The following is a 20,024-nucleotide window of genomic DNA, read 5'->3' as shown; positions in this document are numbered from 1 at the left end:
TGCTAAGGAATCTACCTGGGCAGCTAGGGCAGTGTTAGAATCAACAGAATGGATACCTCTAGAGGCTACAGGAGTACCCCCAAAATTCGGCTCAGTATAGGTGCTCATGGCTAAATCCTCAATCATCTCAAGACACTCTTCAGCGGTTTTGGTTTTCATCATGTTACCGCCAGCAGTGGTATCGAGGAGGCGTTTAGTCGCCTCAGAAACTCCATTGTAGAATTTCTCTACAATCCTCCAATCCTCCATGCCATGGTGAGGACACTTATTGAGAAGTGCCTTGAAGCGGTCCCACGTCTCATAGAAAGATTCCCCAGGCTGCTCGGTGAAAGCATAGATCATGTTCCTAAGGCGAGCTATCTTAGCTGGAGGGAAGTACTTCTGAAGGAACTTAGTGTGAAGCTCAGTCCAGGTAGTGATGGATCCCTGTGGGAGGGATTCCAACCAAACAGCGGCCTGACCGGTCAAAGAGAATGGAAAGAGGCGACACTTGATGGCGCTTTCAGTAACACCATTAAGCTCGAAAGTGTCGCAGACCCTAGAGAATCTAGTGAGGTGAGTGTGTGGGTCCTCGTCGCGAAGTCCATGAAACTGGACATTTTGAGCGATGGTGTTAATCAGAGCAGGAGGAATGGTCCAGTTATTAGCCTCAACAGTGGGTTGAGTGATACTGGAGCGGATGTGGGCGGGGGTAACATTAATTTGGTCAGCGACAGTCCTACGGGGTGCAGCCATTTCTAAATCAAACTCTAATTTAAATTCAACTTTGGGTACCTTAAATTTTAGCTGACGCAGGCGACGGTGGAATACAGACTCAGGCTCAGAGAATGGAGAATCTTCAGCAGTGCCCGAAGAACGAGTGCGCATAAGCTGAAAAGCAAATGGCACAAATCACTAGAAGACTAGAAAAGGGAAACTAAACTAATTAATTTTTTTTTAATTTTTGGGTTTTGATATTTTTTTTTTGGGTTTTTAATTATTTTTTTAACTAAAGAAAAATAAAATAAAAAAAAACTAATCTAAGAAAGCAGTAAAGTGACTAAATCCCCGACTCGGGTCGTCCTCGAAAGCGCTGTGTGTCCCCGGCAGCGGCGCCAAAAACTTGATGTGTAAAATGTTTAATATATTTTTAAAACACCAAATTAAATGGTCAAACTAGCTTAATTACACATAATCGGCAAGTGCACCGGTCGTTATGTAGTCAAGTCGGTAAGACCGAGTATCAATCCGTGGACACAACGGCGCGACTCTCGATACTAAACTTTTGTCGAGTCCTAGTCTAATAATTTCGAGATGGATTTTTAGATTTTTAATTAACTAAGAAAATTAACTAAGAAAGCAGACAAGCAAACAGAACACAAATAGCAGATTTGGGTGCAGTCAGATGATGAGAAAGTAGCTACCTAGGCAAGATGCATGTCAATTCACTCACGGTTCCTGGAATGGAATAACTAAGTTTTGGCTACCCGGATCTTAAGGTTCACTAAACAAGACCTAAACTGGCTGGCAGATCATTCTCCAAACAGGTCGCAATCTAGGGTCAAGAAAAGCGTATAAACTCACCGGTTAATGTCAGATCACCTCTCGGTCTCTCTAACTAGGTTATGGTACCCTAAATCTAGATTACCTCTCGGTCTCACTAGAAACGGTACATCCGGGAAGTGTAAGGGATGTACGGGGTGGTAACTCTAATTAGGTTCTAACACGGTTTGCTAAAAATCACAAGAAAACCTAGGGTAATTCACTCTCGTGCAATTAACACCTAAACCGTCTAATGATTAAGACAACCCGACATCTAATCTCCTCTCGGTCTCAAAGATGGTAGAATATTTAATTACCAAATAGTTTATTAATTTGTTCCTAGGGTATACTACGTCTAGCAACCACAATATTTAGTCGAAAACACAAAGTTAACGAAATCACCTAACCCTAGTCTTAATTAATACACAATTAATTTTAACCAAGAAAAGGTGGAACAAAAATAAACCATCAATTATTAAATATGCATAAACATTAGAAGCATGACAAGAGCACTTTTACCATAACACTAAGCCAAAACAATAGTTAACCAACCAAGAAACCGTAAATAAAACTAACAATTATCCATAACCTAGGTAGCACAAAGAAAATTTAGCCAAGCATGGTCAAGAACAAAGCATAAATAAAATCAAAGCAAACGGGTTCAGAAAACATTGTCATGAGATTCAAGTTCAATAGAGAAAGCCAAAGTAATAAACAAAAGTTCTCTAACCGAAAGCAATAAACTTTATGATGCTAGTCTTCAACTCAAAGCTTCCTTCACAATAATCTTGCTCTAAATCGTCCCTGACTTTCGCTCCTAATGTTCGTCTCTTTTGTTTCGTCCACTGCCTACGAAAATTGTCTCCCTATAATAATCTTTTTTTTTCTTTTATATGCAGCCAACAGCCCTCCACCGACCTCCTTTTCCTTTTCACCCTAACTTGCGCCCCACTTAATCTTCAATTAAATTCCTACAACAGTCCAACTCTTCAAAAATCCGCGCAGATTCCTTTGGCCTAACTTTGTTTCTTTTCCTTGAATTGCCGTCCACATGGACTTATGTCCAATGCATTCTTTTCTTTTTTTTCTTAAATTGCCGTTCAAAGAATAAATCGTATGTTTGGTGCATATGAATTAATTAACTCTGAACAAATGTGCACTTAAGCCCCTCATCATTTAGTATACATCACAATTAATCTTCTACTCTTAGCTTATTGCAAATCAGGTCCTCCAACTTCATTAATTAATTCTATCTTCCATAAATTGCAGTTTCAGCCCTTGAACTCTATTCCAAACTCCCGGATGCCCGTTTAAAAACCGTGTTAGCTCGTTTTTATTCCTTTTCGCACTGAGACCTGTAATAATAATAAATAATAAAATATATATCTAAATATTATAAAAATGACTCTAAACTATTAAAATAATATACAAAATACACAAGGAAAATAAGATGTGTTTGCAACACATCAGTACATTTAGTAGATTTATTCGGGATATAAACCTAAAATTTCAAACTTGTGAAATTCGTGGGGAACACTACTTGGATATATAGGTAACCCCTGAAATCTCGTTTGAAAGGTCTCATATTCTGATATACTAGGTGTTTATACTCTATGATGTCTGGGGTATTATTACGGGACTTCTGCTGAACGGTAGTTCTGACCTAGTCCTTGGCTAATACTTTCCGCAAAATGCTTGAAACATAGTATAAAGCCCTCAGTTGATTAGACAATAAAATTGATAATCATCTGTTGTAGCTGAAAATATCCTCTAAAGGGGACACACTGCTAAGTCGAAGCTGATATCTCTCTGCTGAACGGAAGTTCTGACCTGAGATCCCTCAGTTCTCGCATATTTCCCCTAATTTATATACAGACATCGTTGTAGTATTCATACCTGTAAGACTGAATATTGGGATTCTGGATACGGGAGTATATTCAAGAGGTGGGACACATTAATTGAACTAAGTTCATAAAACACTTAAATAGTATCCTGAATAGATTGAAAATTGTATGAAAATTTAAGAGGACAACTATATCGTCAATCTACGTGAATCGTTTAGAACTTAAAACGATTAAAAGCTTAACGGTGCTTGTGATGTGTCTCAAAAAAACTGATATGATCCTCTTGCACAAACTCACAAAAATATGTTTGTTTTGCATTTAATTCTTGTTTTTGCATTTACGTTTCATATTTTGAAAAATCCAAAAAGATTTTCGACAACTGATGTTGAAGAGCTAATTTTCAAAATCTCAAGGGCTAAACTTGATGAACAGACAGGTTGGTTAAGTCATTTGAAATGTTTAAAATGATTCATTAGGTTGTATCAGAAATTGGAATGTTTCAAATTTGTAATCAGTGTTTAATTGAAAAAAATATATCAGATGATTAGTTGATTCATTAATTTGAATCATAATTGTGTTGTATTGTGATAGTGTGTCTGAGTTTTGCAGGTTTCTGATCCTGTTGCTACAGATAGCCAGGAGACACATCAGAACCAGAGAAGAGCTTAAACAGAGAAAGCCAGGAGTTGATTTCAATGGTGATAACGATTTCCAGACAGAGATCCCAGCATGATGATAGGGGGAGTCTGACGAAAGTTAAAACCAGAGAAAGATCCAGGCATATGGTTTCAGGAAGGAATTTCTGAAGAAGATTTGATTCCAGGCAGAGTTCCTGAAGAAGACCGAACAAGATTGAAGAGCTGTGAATGATTGAAGACTCTCACTGAAGATTCCGTCAACATTCAAGGGGGAGTCTGTTGGTGCAGTTGTCTGTCGACTACATCTTCGTTCGAGTCTTAGGGTAGGGTTGAGTGTATTGTGAACAGTAAACGAGAAATCTGGTATTAGAAAGGGTCGCTTATAGGGTATATAGTGTGGACCGCTTTTGTGTCACTATATATATATGGGATCGCTCATATGTCATGAAGATTGGATCGCTTATATGACATAATGAGTGGATCGCTTATATGGACATGTCCATATAAGCGATCCAGAGGGTCTATATATATGGGTGTCATATGAGCGGTTCCAGTAGTCCATGTGTGTGTTTTCTAAGGTGTAACGGCGAACCCCTGCCCGTTTGTCTCCAAGAGCTTGTAATTTGACATTTAATCAATACAGGAGACGTTAAGTAGTGAAATCAAGCTTTACGAAGACTAATTCAATGAATTCCGCCTCTGAATTAGTCTAAGCACTCTTCTGAACGACTCGTCAGGTCAACAAACGATCCTACAATAATGGATAGTGGAGCATCGAGACATATGACAGGGAAGACTGCGTTGCTGTATGATGTGAATAACATTAATGGTGGTTACGTGGGTTTTGCGGGTAATCAAGGAGGAAAGATCATAGGTGAAGGAACGTTATCGAATGGCATCGTAACGTTTGAGAGAGTTAACTATATCGCTGAGTTGGAGAACAACCTGCTGAGTATCTCCCAGATCTGTGACAGAATGTATACTACTCATTTCACCGACAAAGAATGTTTGATCTTAAAACCGGGATTTGTGATACCTGAGGAATGGATCATCATGAGGGCACCAAGGGTTAATGATCTGTACGTGTTGGACATGAGCATCGCTACTACAACCACGGGTCAGGCTCATTGTTTTGTGTCCAGAGCAACGGAGAAAGAATCAAGATTGTGGCACCGAAAGATGGGGCATATTCATCTAAGGAAAATGAATCATTTGGTGCATAACGATTTGGTCACAGGAGTGCATGTCAAAGGTTTTCATCTGGAAGGGGAGTGCATAAGTTGTGTCAAAGGCAAACAGAAGAAAAAGTCACACCCCACAAAGCAAGTTAATTCAGTTTCAAGACCATTGGAAAGACTTCACATGGATTTGTTTGGTCCAGTGAATGTAAAGAGTATAACAGGAGATTCCTACTGTTTAGTCGTGACTGATGACTATTCCAGATTTTCTTGGGTCATGTTTTTTAAATCGAAAGACGAAACGTTTGACAGCTTGATGGCGTTGTTTAAAAGAATTGAGAATCTGTACCAGAGGCCGATCTGTAGAATTCGCAGTGATAATGGTACTGAGTTAAAAAACAGTAAGATGGAAGAATTTTGTGATGAAAGAGGTATATTGCATGAGTTTAGTGCTCCGTACACTCCGCAGCAGAATGGAGTTGCAGAACGCAAAAACCGGACGCTAATTGAAACAGCCAGAACGATGCTTGCAGACTCTAAGTTACCAATTAATTTCTGGGCTGAAGCTGTTTCTGCTGCATGCTATACTCTCAACAGAGTTCTTACTGTAAAGAAGTTCAACAAGACGTGTTTTGAGCTAATCAATAACCGCAAGCCGAATTTGAAGTATCTAGAACCGTTTGGATCTCCCTGTACGGTGATAGAGCCTAATGGAAAGTTTGGTCCGAAGAGCATTGAGGGAATCTTTGTTGGTTATTCAAGTCCTACACGACGTGTCTTCGTTCCAAGCGAAAAGCGGATTATTGAAGCAGCGAATGTTGAATGTCAGGGGTACCTATGCCGCCACAGAATCCTGGTGATTCATGGAGATATAATTATGACAAACTTTGGGATTCGTTTGACATGAGAGAAGAATCCGAGGAAGAAGAAGATTTCTTTGATGAGCTGGATATTTTGCGAGAGTATGAGTCGCAGCTCAGGTTCCCAGCGGAGTATTCTAGAAGACCTCGGGAAACTTCAAATGACGATGAAGCAGGTCCTAGTAATGTTGGTGAACATGATGATAAAGTTGCTCCTGGTAGTCAGTCGGAGGTGAATGATGATCAAGAAGCTGATAACATGCCAGTATTTGACCATGGTGATTCAGACCTTGAGGGGGAGCAGATCCAGTTGTCAAGTCAAACAAACCAAGTTGGTGAACAAGATGCAGAGCAGAATGTAACTAATCTGGAGGGAAATGTAGATGTTCCAAGCGAAGTGATGCCGCGAACTCTTTCTTATCATCTAGAGGAGTTGATCATAGGAGAATTGCAATCGGGCGTTCGCACGAGACGTCAAATTGACCAGGGCTTAACATGTTTTTATTCTACAGTAGCACCTTTACAAACTGAATTTTCATTATGTTGTTTTATCTCGCAGGTCGAACCGAGAACTTACAAAGAGGCGCTTACTGAAGACTCTTGGGTCATAGCGATGCAAGAAGAGTTAAGTCAGTTTGAAAAGTTGGGGGTGTGGAAGTTAGTTGATTTGCCTGATGGTCAAAGGAAAATCAATACAAAATGGGTTTTCAAGTGTAAGAGGGACGACAGAGGAGTGGTTGTAAGGAACAAAGCTCAACTCGTTGTTCAGGGCTTTAGTCAACAGGAGGGGATTGATTTTACCGAAGTCTATGCTCCTGTCGCTCGACTAGAGGCTATCAGGATTTTCCTAGCATTTGCGTCTTGGAAGAATTTCAAAGTATATCAGCTGGATGTAAAATCAGCGTTTCTTTATGGGAAGGTCAAAGAGGAGGTTTATGTTGGTCAGCCACCGGGCTTTACTAACCCAATCCACAAGAACAAAGTTTATCTGCTGGACAAAGCGTTGTATGGTCTACATCAGGCGCCGAGAGCCTGGTACGAGACTTTGTCTCAACACCTACTCGCTAACCAGTTCATACGTGGAAAAGTGGATGCCACTCTCTTCACTAAAGTCGTTGATGGTCATCTTCTGATAGTACAAATTTATGTGGACGATATAATTTTTGGGTCAGCGAATGAGAAATTGTGCAAAGATTTCGAACAGGTGATGAAGCAGAAATTCGAAATGTCATCAATGGGGGAGATGAAATTCTTTCTGGGTCTACAAGTTGAACAACTTCCTGAGGGAATTTTCATTCATCAAACGAAGTACGTGCATGATATTCTAGAGAAATTTGGAATGTCAAGTTCTACTCCAGCTGCTACCCCACTTGCGACTAATCATGGGATTCACCCAGATCTCACCGGAGACAGGGCTGATGAAACGTTTTACCGTTCCATGATAGGTTCTTTGATGTATCTGACTGCTTCACGTCCTGACATCATGTACCCAACGTGCCTCGCAGCAAGATTTCAGTCTAACCCGAGAGCATCGCACATGATTATTGTCAAAAGGATATTACGTTACCTAAAAGGTACTCCGTCATTGGGGTTATGGTATCCTAGAAAAGGCGATTTTACGCTCGAAGGGTATTCCGATTCAGATTTCGGATGCTGCAAAGTCAATGCGAAATCAACAACTGCAGGATGCCAGTTCTTTGGACCTAGATTGGTTACCTGGCAGTGTAAGAAACAAACATCTGTGGCGCTATCTACATGTGAAGCGGAGTACGTTTCTGCTAGCAGTTGCTGCTCTCAGATCCTATGGATACAGCAACAGATGCGCGACTACGGTTTGCAGTTTCTTAACACACCTCTGTTTGTTGATAATGAGGCCGCAATTAATATAACTAAAAATCCAGTACATCACGCTAAAACTAAACATATAGAGGTTCGTTATCACTTTATTCGCGATTGCTTCGAGAAAAAGTTGATACGAATTGAGAAAATCCACACTGACGAACAAAAAGCTGATTTGCATACCAAAGCTTTTGAAAATAATCGGTTTCAATATTTGTTAAAACTTAATGGTATGAAATTACTTTCGGTGTCGGATGGAATTGTGAGCGTTGATGAGAATACTGTTGCGGATGAAGACGAGAAAGAATCTGCGATGGTTTGTCGATTTTTTACGTGTTTTGGTATTTAGGGGGAGATAGATAGTTGTACATAGTTTATTTTCAGTAAAATACAAAAACAGTAAAAAATGAAAAAATACAAAAACATGATAAAATTGAAAAAGAGCTTGTGTATATAGGGAAAATGATAGTACATCGGCTAGACAATTACAGTATGCTAAAGATTTGGAAAGTCAAAATGAGTTAAACAGTCTCACTAACGATGTGTCGATAGGTTTTCGCACATTTAGTAAATTTATTCGGGATACAAACCTAAAATTTAAACTGGTGAAATTCGTGGGGAACACTACTTGGATATATAGGTAACCCCTGAAATCTCGTTTGAAAGGTCTCGTATTCTGATATACTAGGTGTTTATACTCTATGATGTCTGGGTATTATTCCAGGACTTCTGCTGAACGGTAGTTCTGGCCTAGTCCTTGGCTAATTCTTTATCCAAAATGCTTGAAATATAGTATAAAGCCCTCAACTGATTAGACAATAAAATTGATAATCATCTGTTGTAGCTGAAAAGATCCTCTAAAGGGGACATACTGCAAAGTCGAAACTGATATCTCTCTGCTGAACGGAAGTTCTGACCAGAGATCCCTCAGTTCTCGCATCCCCTAATTTATGTACAGACATCATTGTAGTATTCTTGCCTGTAAGACTGAATATCTGGGATTTTGGATACGAGAGTATATTCAAGAGGTGGGACACATGAATTGAACTAAGTTCTTAAGACACTTAAACGGTATCCTGAATAGATTGAAGTTTGTGTGAGAATTTAAGATGGATCAGTATATCGACAATCGAGGTGAATTGTTTAAATCTAAAAATGTAATGTAGCTTAACGGTACTTGTAATCTGTCTAAAAAGCTGATATGATTCCCTGACACGCTCGTCAAAAATAAAACTTGTAAATAGTTTACTTTTCTGCAATTTAAGTTTTCTGTTATTACAATTTCTTAGTTTAGATCACCTTAAAACCCAAAAAAATTTTATTTCTGCTTTATTTTAGACAAACCAGAGTGGAAAGTTGATTGTTGGATTCTAGAAAGATGAAGCAGATGCAGGAGATTCTGAGCTGAAGAATGAGGAGAGCTTACATTGTTGGAAGTTTGATTGTTTTCAGAGTTAAAAACAAGTTCATTAACTTGATACTTGTTATCTTTCAGAAAAAGTCGAAAATGTTTTACTAAAATTAGTTGGTATCGTCAAAAGATCAACCAGGGTCATTAAATTGAACTTGGTAGATTAATCAAGTGATCAGGGTCATTAATTTGGACCTGAATACTTGAGTGGATATTTATAACTGATTGAGTTTGTGTTTTAGTGTTTGAAAAGATAGATCGTAATGATATTGGTTGAGTAACAGGTTTGGAGACTTCATTATTCCCACGTAGGCAAATTGTCAAAGTTTGAACCAGATATTTCAAGATTCCAGCATACTGAGAGGGGGAGTCTGTGAAAGGGGGAGTCTGGATCAACTAAAGGGAAGATGAAAGTTAGAGACAGGTGTTAATACTGGAACCTGTGAAGAATACTTACGAGGAGAAGACAGAGTTGGAGAAAAGATCAAGACTGAAGACTACGGATCTGAAGACTGATAAAGACTACGTCAACATCCAAGGGGGAGTCTGTTGATGCATAGGATGTCTGTTGACTACGTCTATATGAAGTTCTAAGTCAAGATTAGTCAACAGGGGGTCAAATTGTCAAGTTTATGTAATTATAGATGTAGGTCCGCTTTTATGGTCAGGTTATGTATAGGTCCGCTTATAGGGTTCAAATGGGTCCGCTTATATGTCATTATAACAGGTCCGCTTATATGAACTGTCATATAAGCGAACCGGCTAGTCTATAAATAGGATGTCTTTGGAGCGGATCGAGGTGTGGATGTGTGTGCTCTGGAGCGAAACTCTGTCAAAATTTACTCAGGAAGCAAATAAAAGCAGTGGAATTAATAGGACAAGCTGTTGTAACCTTGTATACTCTGTTTCCGCCTTTGTATATGAGGATGAGCTACCTTGACTGACTTTTCGGGTCAAAACAACGGTCCAACAATGTGATATGGTTTAACAAAGCCTACATTCTAAATTGAAACCTAACCTATGTGCTTTCGACCCATCGCGACCCATTAAGGTAGCTTACGCTACTTTAACGCGTCGTGCACGCAAAAGCGCGTTCGAGACGTCTAACTAGTCCTATGACAAGTATTATATGCCCATACATGTTTAATTATGTTACATAATTAGTTACGTGTCAAAAGTTTAGGTTACATATGCTTAATTACCAATTATGTATGAAAAGGGGTATTTTGGTAATTTACCAAAGGCATATAACTACCTATCATGCGACTAATTAAACCTAAGTGACCATAAGGTATAATCTTGAAAGGTTATTCCCTATGCTACTATGGTCACTAAACATGTTTGGTCGGATCCTAACGATCGACCAAACGGGTCGTGTTCGAAAGTCTAAGCGGGTGTTTAGTCCGCTTGACTTACGACTCTACACAAGCACCAAACTAAGAGTGACGAGCTAAACATGCTAGAACATGTTTAGTTAAGTTAGAAAACAGGTTTTGATATCAAAACAAACGGTTTTGATACCCTAGAGTAGTTTGGTTACAAAATACGCATAAACACGCATTTTGGCCGAAACTGCGACTCGTCACTACGCCTAGTCAACGTGGTAATCAGTAGGTATAGTCACAAGGGACTATAACCATCGTGATTACGCTCACGTTGCAAAGTTCAACGGAACTTTGTGTTGACCATTGACTTGGTCAAAGCTGAAAGTCAAACTTGTTTGACTTTCATGCTTGAAATACAAGAACAAGCAAGAAGAGGACTTACAAAGGGTCCAAGAGGGTGTTTTGATTCAAAATTACTCAGGTATGAGGTGTTAAAACCTCAACTTAGAGCAGAGATTGAATCAAGTTGTGAAAAACCCAAATGAGGAAGCTTGCTATTTATAGGAAGTTAGGATCAATAAGATGATTCCAAGTGTTTAGAGGGTGAAATCTTGGACATACATGTGGGTTAATGGTATTAGAATACAATGGGAGTCGAAAACCAGCTCCAGGTATTGCAAATATTACATTAAAACCCCAGAATTTAGCCCAGATTGCTGAATCTGAAGTTTCTGTCTGACAGGCTCTCGCGCCCCGCATAAGAATTAAGCTTGGCGTATGCGGGCCGCCTGGCCAACTTTGGCAGATTGTAAAAACAGGTCCCTGCACATCAGAAACTTGCATTTCGGCTCATTTTTGACACGTTTAAGCCCCGTTAACCTCATTTCAAGGCTCTAAAATGATGTTAAAGTATAGGGAACTCAAAACATGCTCAAAAATATCTTGGATGTCGGTTTGTTTGGTCGTACGATCGCGTTGTTCGGTTAATTACGACGGGAGTCGTAACGAACGCAAAAACGATCCAAATTAAGCGACGAATGGAATTTTATCATGCCACACACTAAAACATAATATTTTAATAATTACATGAATTTTTGGATGTCCGGATATATTCAGAACGTGAAATATGCGCGAAAATGCAAACTTATGCACTTTTTGACGCTTTTAGTCCCTATTGATCAATAAAGTTTATTTTAGCATACCGAATCCCTCAAAGCCTATTTCTAAGCTATGTAAAGGATATTTAGGGTATGTTTAACTTATGATCAAGTTCTGAAATGTTCGTTACTATACAAATTGGTATAGTTTCGCAGTTTGACACAAATAGTCCCTGCGATCGAACAAAGTTGATTTTAACACACCAAACCATCCAGAACTTATTTCTAAGTTATGTGGAGGTTATTTAAGGAATGTTAAGTCTATGTCACTATTCCGGAATGTTTGTTGCGTTATACTGACTGCATTTACGCACCAGTTCGCGTATAACTTTCCAGAAAGCGATTTAAAGCTTGAAATTGGAATCGAATCGAATTGTAAAAATCACCAAACACAAATATACACATAGTACATCAAAACACATATAATAACACCAAAGCACATTGTTTTATTAATAATCAACATTGTTTTACATCGTACAACGATTACAGAGCACAGTTGTCACAGTCTCCCCTACTTTAGGAAATTTCGTCCCGAAATTTTAACTAGAGGAAGCTTGTGAAAACAAATGTGGATATTTGGTTATCATTTGGTCCTTACAATCCCAAGTAAATTCTGGGCCACGTTTGGATTCCCAACGAACTTTAACCAAATGAATCCGTTTGTTCTTCAACTGCTTGAATGTACGGTCCACTATCTCCACGAGTTTCTCAACAAAGTGCATCCTTTCATCGATTTGGATCTCGTCAAGAGGTATGTGAAGATCAACGTCAGCTAAACACTTTCGCAGATTGGACACATGAAAGTCGGATGAATATTTCCAAGCTTTGGAGGTAGCTCTAGTCGATAGGCAACTTTCCCAATTCTTTCCACAATCTTGAATGGTCCCACATATCGAGGTGCAAGTTTTCCTTTCTTTCCAAATCTCACGACTCCTTTCCAAGGTGAAACCTTGAGTAGGACACGATCCCCGACTTGAAATTCTAAGGGCTTGCGTCGCATATCCGCATAACTCTTTTGACGGCTTCGAGCTGTCACAAGATTATCATGAATTTTCTTGATTTTATCTGTTGTTTCTAGAACGAGCTCAGGTCCAGTAAGCTGAGCTTCACCGGTCTCGTTCCAACAGACAGGTGAACGACATTTTCGACCGCAGAGAGCTTCGAATGGCGCCATATTGATGCTAGCATGATAACTATTGTTGTAAGAGAATTCGATCATTGGTAGATGAGAATCCCAATTACCACCAAAGTCTATCACGCATGCTCTAAGCATATCCTCCAAAGTTTGAATCGTCCTCTCGGATTGTCCATCTGTTTGGGGATGATAAGCAGTGCTTAGATTTAGTTGGGTTCCCATAGCAGATTGCATGGTCTCCCAGAAATGAGATGAAAATCGAGCATCACGATCGGAAATGATATCCAAAGGAACACCATGTCGTGAAACAATCTCATCAACATAAATCTTTGCAAGTTTATCAGCAGATAGATCCTCGCGAATCGGAAGAAAATGAGCTGACTTCGTTAATCGATCGATAACAACCCAAATAGCATCGTGACCTTTAGATGTACGCGGTAACTTAGTGATGAGATCCATCGCAAGGCTCTCCCACTTCCAAACCAGTATTTCTGGTTGTACAAGCAAACCAGAAGGTCGTTGATGTTCAGCCTTGACTTTGAGACAAGTTAGGCATTTCGATACATACAAGGCAACATCTTTCTTCATACCAGGCCACCAGAACTTAGTACGAAGATCCTTGTACATTTTATCAGCACCAGGATGGATAGAATATCGAGACTTGTGAGATTCGTCCATCACTAGGGTGCGAAGATCGTCTTATTTCGGAACCCACAAACAATCCTTGAAGAATAGTAAACCATCGCCTTTCCTTTCGAGCTTAAGCTCAAGTTGAAGCGGTAGCTCATCTTTCAATAAACCCTTGATCACACAAGATCGTTGAGCTTGAAGGATACGAGATTGGATATCGGATAGAGCTTGGACAAAGTGAAGCTTGACTCGCTCTTTTCGACTAAGCGCATCGGCTACGACATTCGCCTTACCAGGATGGTAGCGAATCTCGCAATCGTAATCGTTCAAAAGTTCAACCCAACGTCGTTGCCTCATGTTCAGCTCTTTCTGATTAAGAATATGCTGGAGACTTTTGTGGTCTGCGAAAACCACACACTTCGTTCCATAGAGGTAGTGTCTCCAGATTTTAAGCGCGAAAACCACAGCTCCTAACTCAAGATCATGAGTCGTGTAGTTCTTCTCGTGAATTTTCAGCTGTCTAGATGCATATGCAATAACTTTACCTCGTTGCATGATGACGCAACCAAGGCCTAAGTTGGACGCATCGCAATAGACAACAAAATCATCGCTTCCCTCGGGCAGAGATAGAACAGGAGCATTACATAACTTCTGCTTCAGCGTTTGGAACGCTTCTTCTTGCTTGGGTCCCCACTCAAAAGGCTTATTCTTCTGAGTCAAAGCAGTGAATGGAACCGCAATCTTCGAGAAATTAGAAATGAATCGACGATAATAACCAGCAAGACCAAGAAAAGATCGAATCTCTGTAGGCGTCGTTGGCGTACTCCAATCCTTAATAGCAACAATCTTGGATGGATCCACATGAATACCCTGCTCGTTGACTATATGAACCAGAAACTGAACTTCTTTAAGCCAGAATTCACACTTGGAGAATTTAGCGAAATGTTGTTCCTTCTTAAGGAGTTCCAACGTTAAGCGAAGGTGTTGCTCGTGATCGTCTTGAGTCTTCCAATAAATGAGGATATCATCGATGAACACAATAATGAACTTGTCTAAATAAGGTTTATAGGCCCTATTCATTAAGTCCATAAAGATAGCTGGAGCATTCGTCAAACCAAAGGGCATGACTGTGAACTCGTAATGCCCATATCTCGTGCGGAAAGTAGTTTTGGGAATATCTTCTTCGAGAACACGAAGTTGATGATACCCAGAACGCAGATCGATCTTAGAAAAACATGAAGCACCTTGCAGCTGGTCAAAGAGATCATCAATTCGAGGTAAGGGATATCGATTCTTGATGGTAAGCTTATTAAGCTCACGATAATCGATACACATTCGAAAAGACCCATCTTTCTTTTTCACGAAGAGGACAGGAGCTCCCCAAGGTGAATAACTCAGACGGATGAATCCTTTATCAGATAACTCTTGAAGCTGTTTCAATAACTCTTGCATTTCTGATGGTGCAAGACGGTAAGGTGCCTTTGCAATCGGGTTGGCATTGGGTACAAGGTCGATATGAAACTCAACTTGACGAACTGGAGGCAAACCAGGCATTTCATCAGGAAACACCTCTGGATAATCCCGAACAATCGGAATATCCTGAATACTCTTACTTTTGCTTTTCTCCTCGGTGACATGTGCCAGGAAGGCAACATATCCTTTTTGCAAATATCTTTGGGCTTCCATGCATGACATAAGCTTCAATCCACCTGAAGGTTTCTCGCCATGAACCTCCAGAACATCGCCAAACGGAAGAGGAATACGAACAATCTTATCGAAACATACCACCTCAGCGTGGTGTTTGGTTAACCAATCCATTCCAACGATAATGTCGAAGCTCCCAAGTTGCATTGGCGTGAGGTCGATAGGAAAAAGATGGTTATCAAGTTTCAACTGACAATCACGAATAACAGAATCGAGGACAAGAGGTTTACCAGTAGCAACTTCGACAGATAAGGGATTCCTTAATTTAGTTCTAGGTATCGCAAGCAAAGGTTCAAAAGATAACGAAACAAAACTTCGATCGGCACCAGAATCAGAAAGAATAGATGCGGGTTGATTGTTAAAAAGAAACGTACCATTGACAACCTCGTTGTCAGCCCTTGCTTCGTTTGCATTTAAATTGTATGCTCGCCCTCGAGCAGGATTCATGTTGGCGTTGCCGTTCGCATTCGGATTCGCATTAGCATTCGCGTTTGCATTCACCAGCCTTGGACAGTTGTTGCGGAAGTGTCCAAACTCTCCACAATTGAAACATGAACCTGGTGGGAATCTAGCAGCATTCCCTTGTACCGGAGCTTGAACCTGGGCAACCTGATTTTGTCCTAATCGACAAACATTGGCCAAATGCCCAAGTTTACCACACGTCGTGCACTGCTTACAAGCTTGCTGTGCAACATGATGACCGTTGCAGCGAGCACAATGAGGTGCGGTACCAGCATACGCCTTTTTCGTATGAGGTTGAGCCGGTGAGTTCTGATTAGTCTGTGCCGTAACAGCAAAATTCTGGGCACCCTTTCGCTACCTTGATTTCTTCGACGACTCACCTTCTTTACCTTTACCCTTTTTCTTGTCTTTCCCATAATCAGTCGCCTTCTTTTTATCCCCCTTTCAGGTGAGTTTCCCCTTTCTGACTTGAGTCTCAGTCAGGGTAGCAGACAACTTGATTGCTTGACGAAGGGTAGTAGGATTAACACTGGTCACAATATCCAGCATAGAATCGGGTAGACCATCGATATATCTTTCGATTGCTTTGTCTGGTGGGGTAACCATGGTGGGACACAATAGACTGAGTTCCTCAAAACGATCCATGTACGCACAGTGTTCAGCCCCATCTTGCTTTAAATCGTCAAACTCTCGTTCCAAAGCTCGAATCTCGTGATGGGGACAAAACTCTTTCATCATGAGAGCTCGAAGCTCTTCCCATGTTTGTGCGAATGCCACTTCGGCACCCCTATCGCGCATAATACCATTCCACCAGGTAAGCGCTTGCTTCTCAAACACGCTCGAAGCGAATTCAACCTTACGCGCATTCGGACACTGCACGTGCCTGAATGTGTTCTCGATACTCTCAAACCACTGCAGGAGCGCAGTTGCTCCTTGCGACCCAGAAAACTTAAGCGGCTTAGCAGAATTGAAGTTCTTGAAATTACACTGTGCATTATTGTTGTTATTATTGTTATTGTTGTATATCTCGTGGACTTGAGTCACAACACCGGGAAGCACAACAGCCACTTGCTGAGAGACTAGGGCTGCGATTTCTTCAATAGTAAAAGATTGTGCTTCACGTCGAGGAGGCATTGTCTAACAAGGAAATATGAGAAACGAGTAAGGTTGATAATTAGGAAAAAGCAAAAAGAGGTATCGACAAAACACAAGGAAGGCGATCATTTGTTCGTTACCTCGAACAAACAAACGACACGCAGTGACTAATCAAAGTAAATGAATCAAAATAATGCATCGCGAAGACATGCTCGCCTATAAGTGAACACTCACCCCAAGAGTTCCCAGGTAAGAGTGACTAGTCCGATTATGTGGATTTGTACGAACACTCTAGCCTTAGACAGAAAACTCAGGGTACAGGCATTCACCCTTCCAGTTTGCACGTGTTCACACTATTTAGACCCAAACTTTGACGAGATGTTGAAAACTCAAAAGGGTTCAAAACCATATAACAGAGGGTTCAAAACCTAGTAGTCAATCATCCTAGAATGGATGATTAATTTTCGAAGCAGATTTGGATTTGTGTTCTCGTTGTGGTTATCACCTAAGGATAGGTGACGGTTTTGTTTTAAAATCTAAACACAAGTAGACTTGTGTTAGGGTCCGAAAGTTATAGTCTAGGTCAACGCATTACTAATAACCTAATTCCCTATAACCATTGGCTCTGATACCAACTCTTCTGTCACACCCCGACCGCGCTAAAACAACAAAACCGTGGCGGAAACGTCGGGGAGTGTTGCAACAGAATTATTGTTTCACAACCATGGATACACAAGGAGTTTCGTTTTATTGAAAATATTAACATTACATTGTCTTGACACATAACAAACACGTTAAATATCGACTATCATTGTTATTATGTCACTAAGGCCTTGTCCAGATCCTACGTGACGCATGCATCCTAGAAACCACATCAAGCAACAACACCTGAAACATATGTAAAAACTTAGTCAACAAGGAAATGCTGGCGAGTACATAGGTTTTATAGGAGTGTCGGATTCATGGCTAGTTTAAATGTTGCAATACTTCATTTAAAAACTTTGTTTTGAAAAGAGTGTAATATTGCAACTTAATTAACCAACTCAAATCAAGCGGGTTATAGTTTATAAAATCTCGTAGCCATGATTCTTTACCCAAAAACATTTGTTTTAGTAAAGCAATTTGTAAAACATCTCGTATTAAATCGTTAATAAAATCTCGTTAATAAAACTCGTATTATTTCGAAAACCTCGTTTGTGTGATATCGTTCCAAAATCGTTTACCCAAGTGAACTAAATAATGCCACGGTATATAATATGTTGAAAACACTTATATATAAGAAGTACCAGCGGCGTATCTACCATGTTTTCACCACATTATACCCGTCCCGTTATCTAAACACTAGCCAAAAACCAATCGTTTACCCAGATTGTTTAACATCGTTTCCAAATCGTTTCCAAATTGTTTCCAAATCGTTTACTCGTTTAAATCGTTTACTCGTTTATATCGTTTAAATCGTCCTCGTTTTAATTGTGATAACTTATATATGGTCGTCTCGTTAATAACATTCAGACCTTCGTGACTCGATCACCTCGTTTATCGCTTCTCGAGTTAACAAACCACCAAAGGGTAAGTTAACAAATATCAGATTCAGTCGCTACCCACAACCCCCACACATAACCATGGGTGTAGTAAAGTAATGGGATTTGTCAGATCCTATGGTACCATAACCTAATACTGGTCGGTTGGGCCAAAATTAATGAATGTCATTCGTTATGTAACTACAACCATCAAGTTTTGTTCACATCATTGAAATCGTCATTAGTTTAGTAAAAATCGTTTTAATCGTTTTTGAAATCATCGTTTAAACCTTGAAAACATTTTGTACATATGAATCACCCCAAAACATTTAAAAACAGTAAAATAGGGGAACTATGTACTCACATGGAGTGCAAAGTATCCTCAATCAATAGAACTTCAACAAACTCGAGCAAACCAGAGAAATCAAACAGCACCTAGTAATCGAACCACTAGTCAAACAATAGACGCCTAAATCGGAAGATCGGACAGAATGAGGTCTTGTAAACCAAATGAGTGTTGGAACTCATGTGATATGGTTTAACAAAGCCTACATTCTAAATTGAAACCTAACCTATGTGCTTTCGACCCATCGCGACCCATTAAGGTAGCTTACGCTACTTTAAAGCGTCGTGCACGCAAAAGCGCGTTCGAGACGTCTAACTAGTCCTATGACAAGTATTATATGCCCATACATGTTTAATTATGCTACATAATTAGTTACGTGTCAAAAGTTTAGGTTACATATGCTTAATTACCAATTATGTATGAAAATGGGTATTTTGGTAATTTACCAAAGGCATATAACTACCTATCATGCGACTAATTAAACCTAAGTGACCATAAGGTATAATCTTGAAAGGTTATTCCCTATGCTACTATGGTCACTAAACATGTTTGGTCAGATCCTAACGATCGACCAAACGGGTCGTGTTCGAAAGTCTAAGCGGGTGTTTAGTCCGCTTGACTTACGACTCTACACAAGCACCAAACTAAGAGTGACGAGCTAAACATGCTAGAACATGTTTAGTTAAGTTAGAAAACAGGTTTTGATATCAAAACAAACGGTTTTGATACCCTAGAGTAGTTTGGTTACAAAATACGCATAAACACGCATTTTGGCCGAAACTGCGACTCGTCACTACGCCTAGTCAACGTGGTAATCAGTAGGTATAGTCACAAGGGACTATAACCATCGTGATTACGCTCACGTTGCAAAGTTCAACGGAACTTTGTGGTAACCATTGACTTGGTCAAAGCTGAAAGTCAAACTTGTTTGACTTTCATGCTTGAAATACAAGAACAAGCAAGAAGAGGACTTACAAAGGGTCCAAGAGGGTGTTTTGATTCAAAATTACTCAGGTATGAGATGTTAAAACCTCAACTTAGAGCAGAGATTGAATCAAGTTGTGAAAAACCCAAATGAGGAAGCATGCTATTTATAGGAAGTTAGGATCAATAGGATGATTCCAAGTGTTTAGAGGGTGAAATCTTGGCCATACATGTGGGTTAATGGTATTAGAATACAATGGGAGTCGAAAACCAGCTCCAGATATTGCAAATATTACATTAAAACCTCTGAATTTAGCCCAGATTGCTGAATCTGAAGTTTCTGTCTGACATGCTCTCGCGCCCCGCGTAAGAATTAAGCTTGGCTTACGCGGGCCGCCTGGCCAACTTTGGCAGATTGTCAAAACAGGTCCCTGC

At 40.0% G+C, this 20,024-nt stretch overlaps 1 non-coding gene across 1 annotated transcript; it reads left to right on the top strand.

The window, feature by feature from the left end:
* The first annotated feature begins 247 nt into the window (after nucleotides 1-247).
* On the top strand, nucleotides 248-354 carry LOC118482869. Its single transcript, XR_004869091.1, has one exon. It is a non-coding gene; the product is annotated as a small nucleolar RNA R71 (small nucleolar RNA).
* The last annotated feature ends 19,670 nt before the right edge of the window (nucleotides 355-20,024 follow it).

This window comes from Helianthus annuus, chromosome 1 (genome assembly GCF_002127325.2).
Source record: "Helianthus annuus cultivar XRQ/B chromosome 1, HanXRQr2.0-SUNRISE, whole genome shotgun sequence".
NCBI lineage: Eukaryota > Viridiplantae > Streptophyta > Magnoliopsida > Asterales > Asteraceae > Helianthus > Helianthus annuus.
The sequence above is the reverse complement of the archived record's forward strand: the minus strand, read 5'-3'. Positions and strand labels throughout refer to the sequence as shown.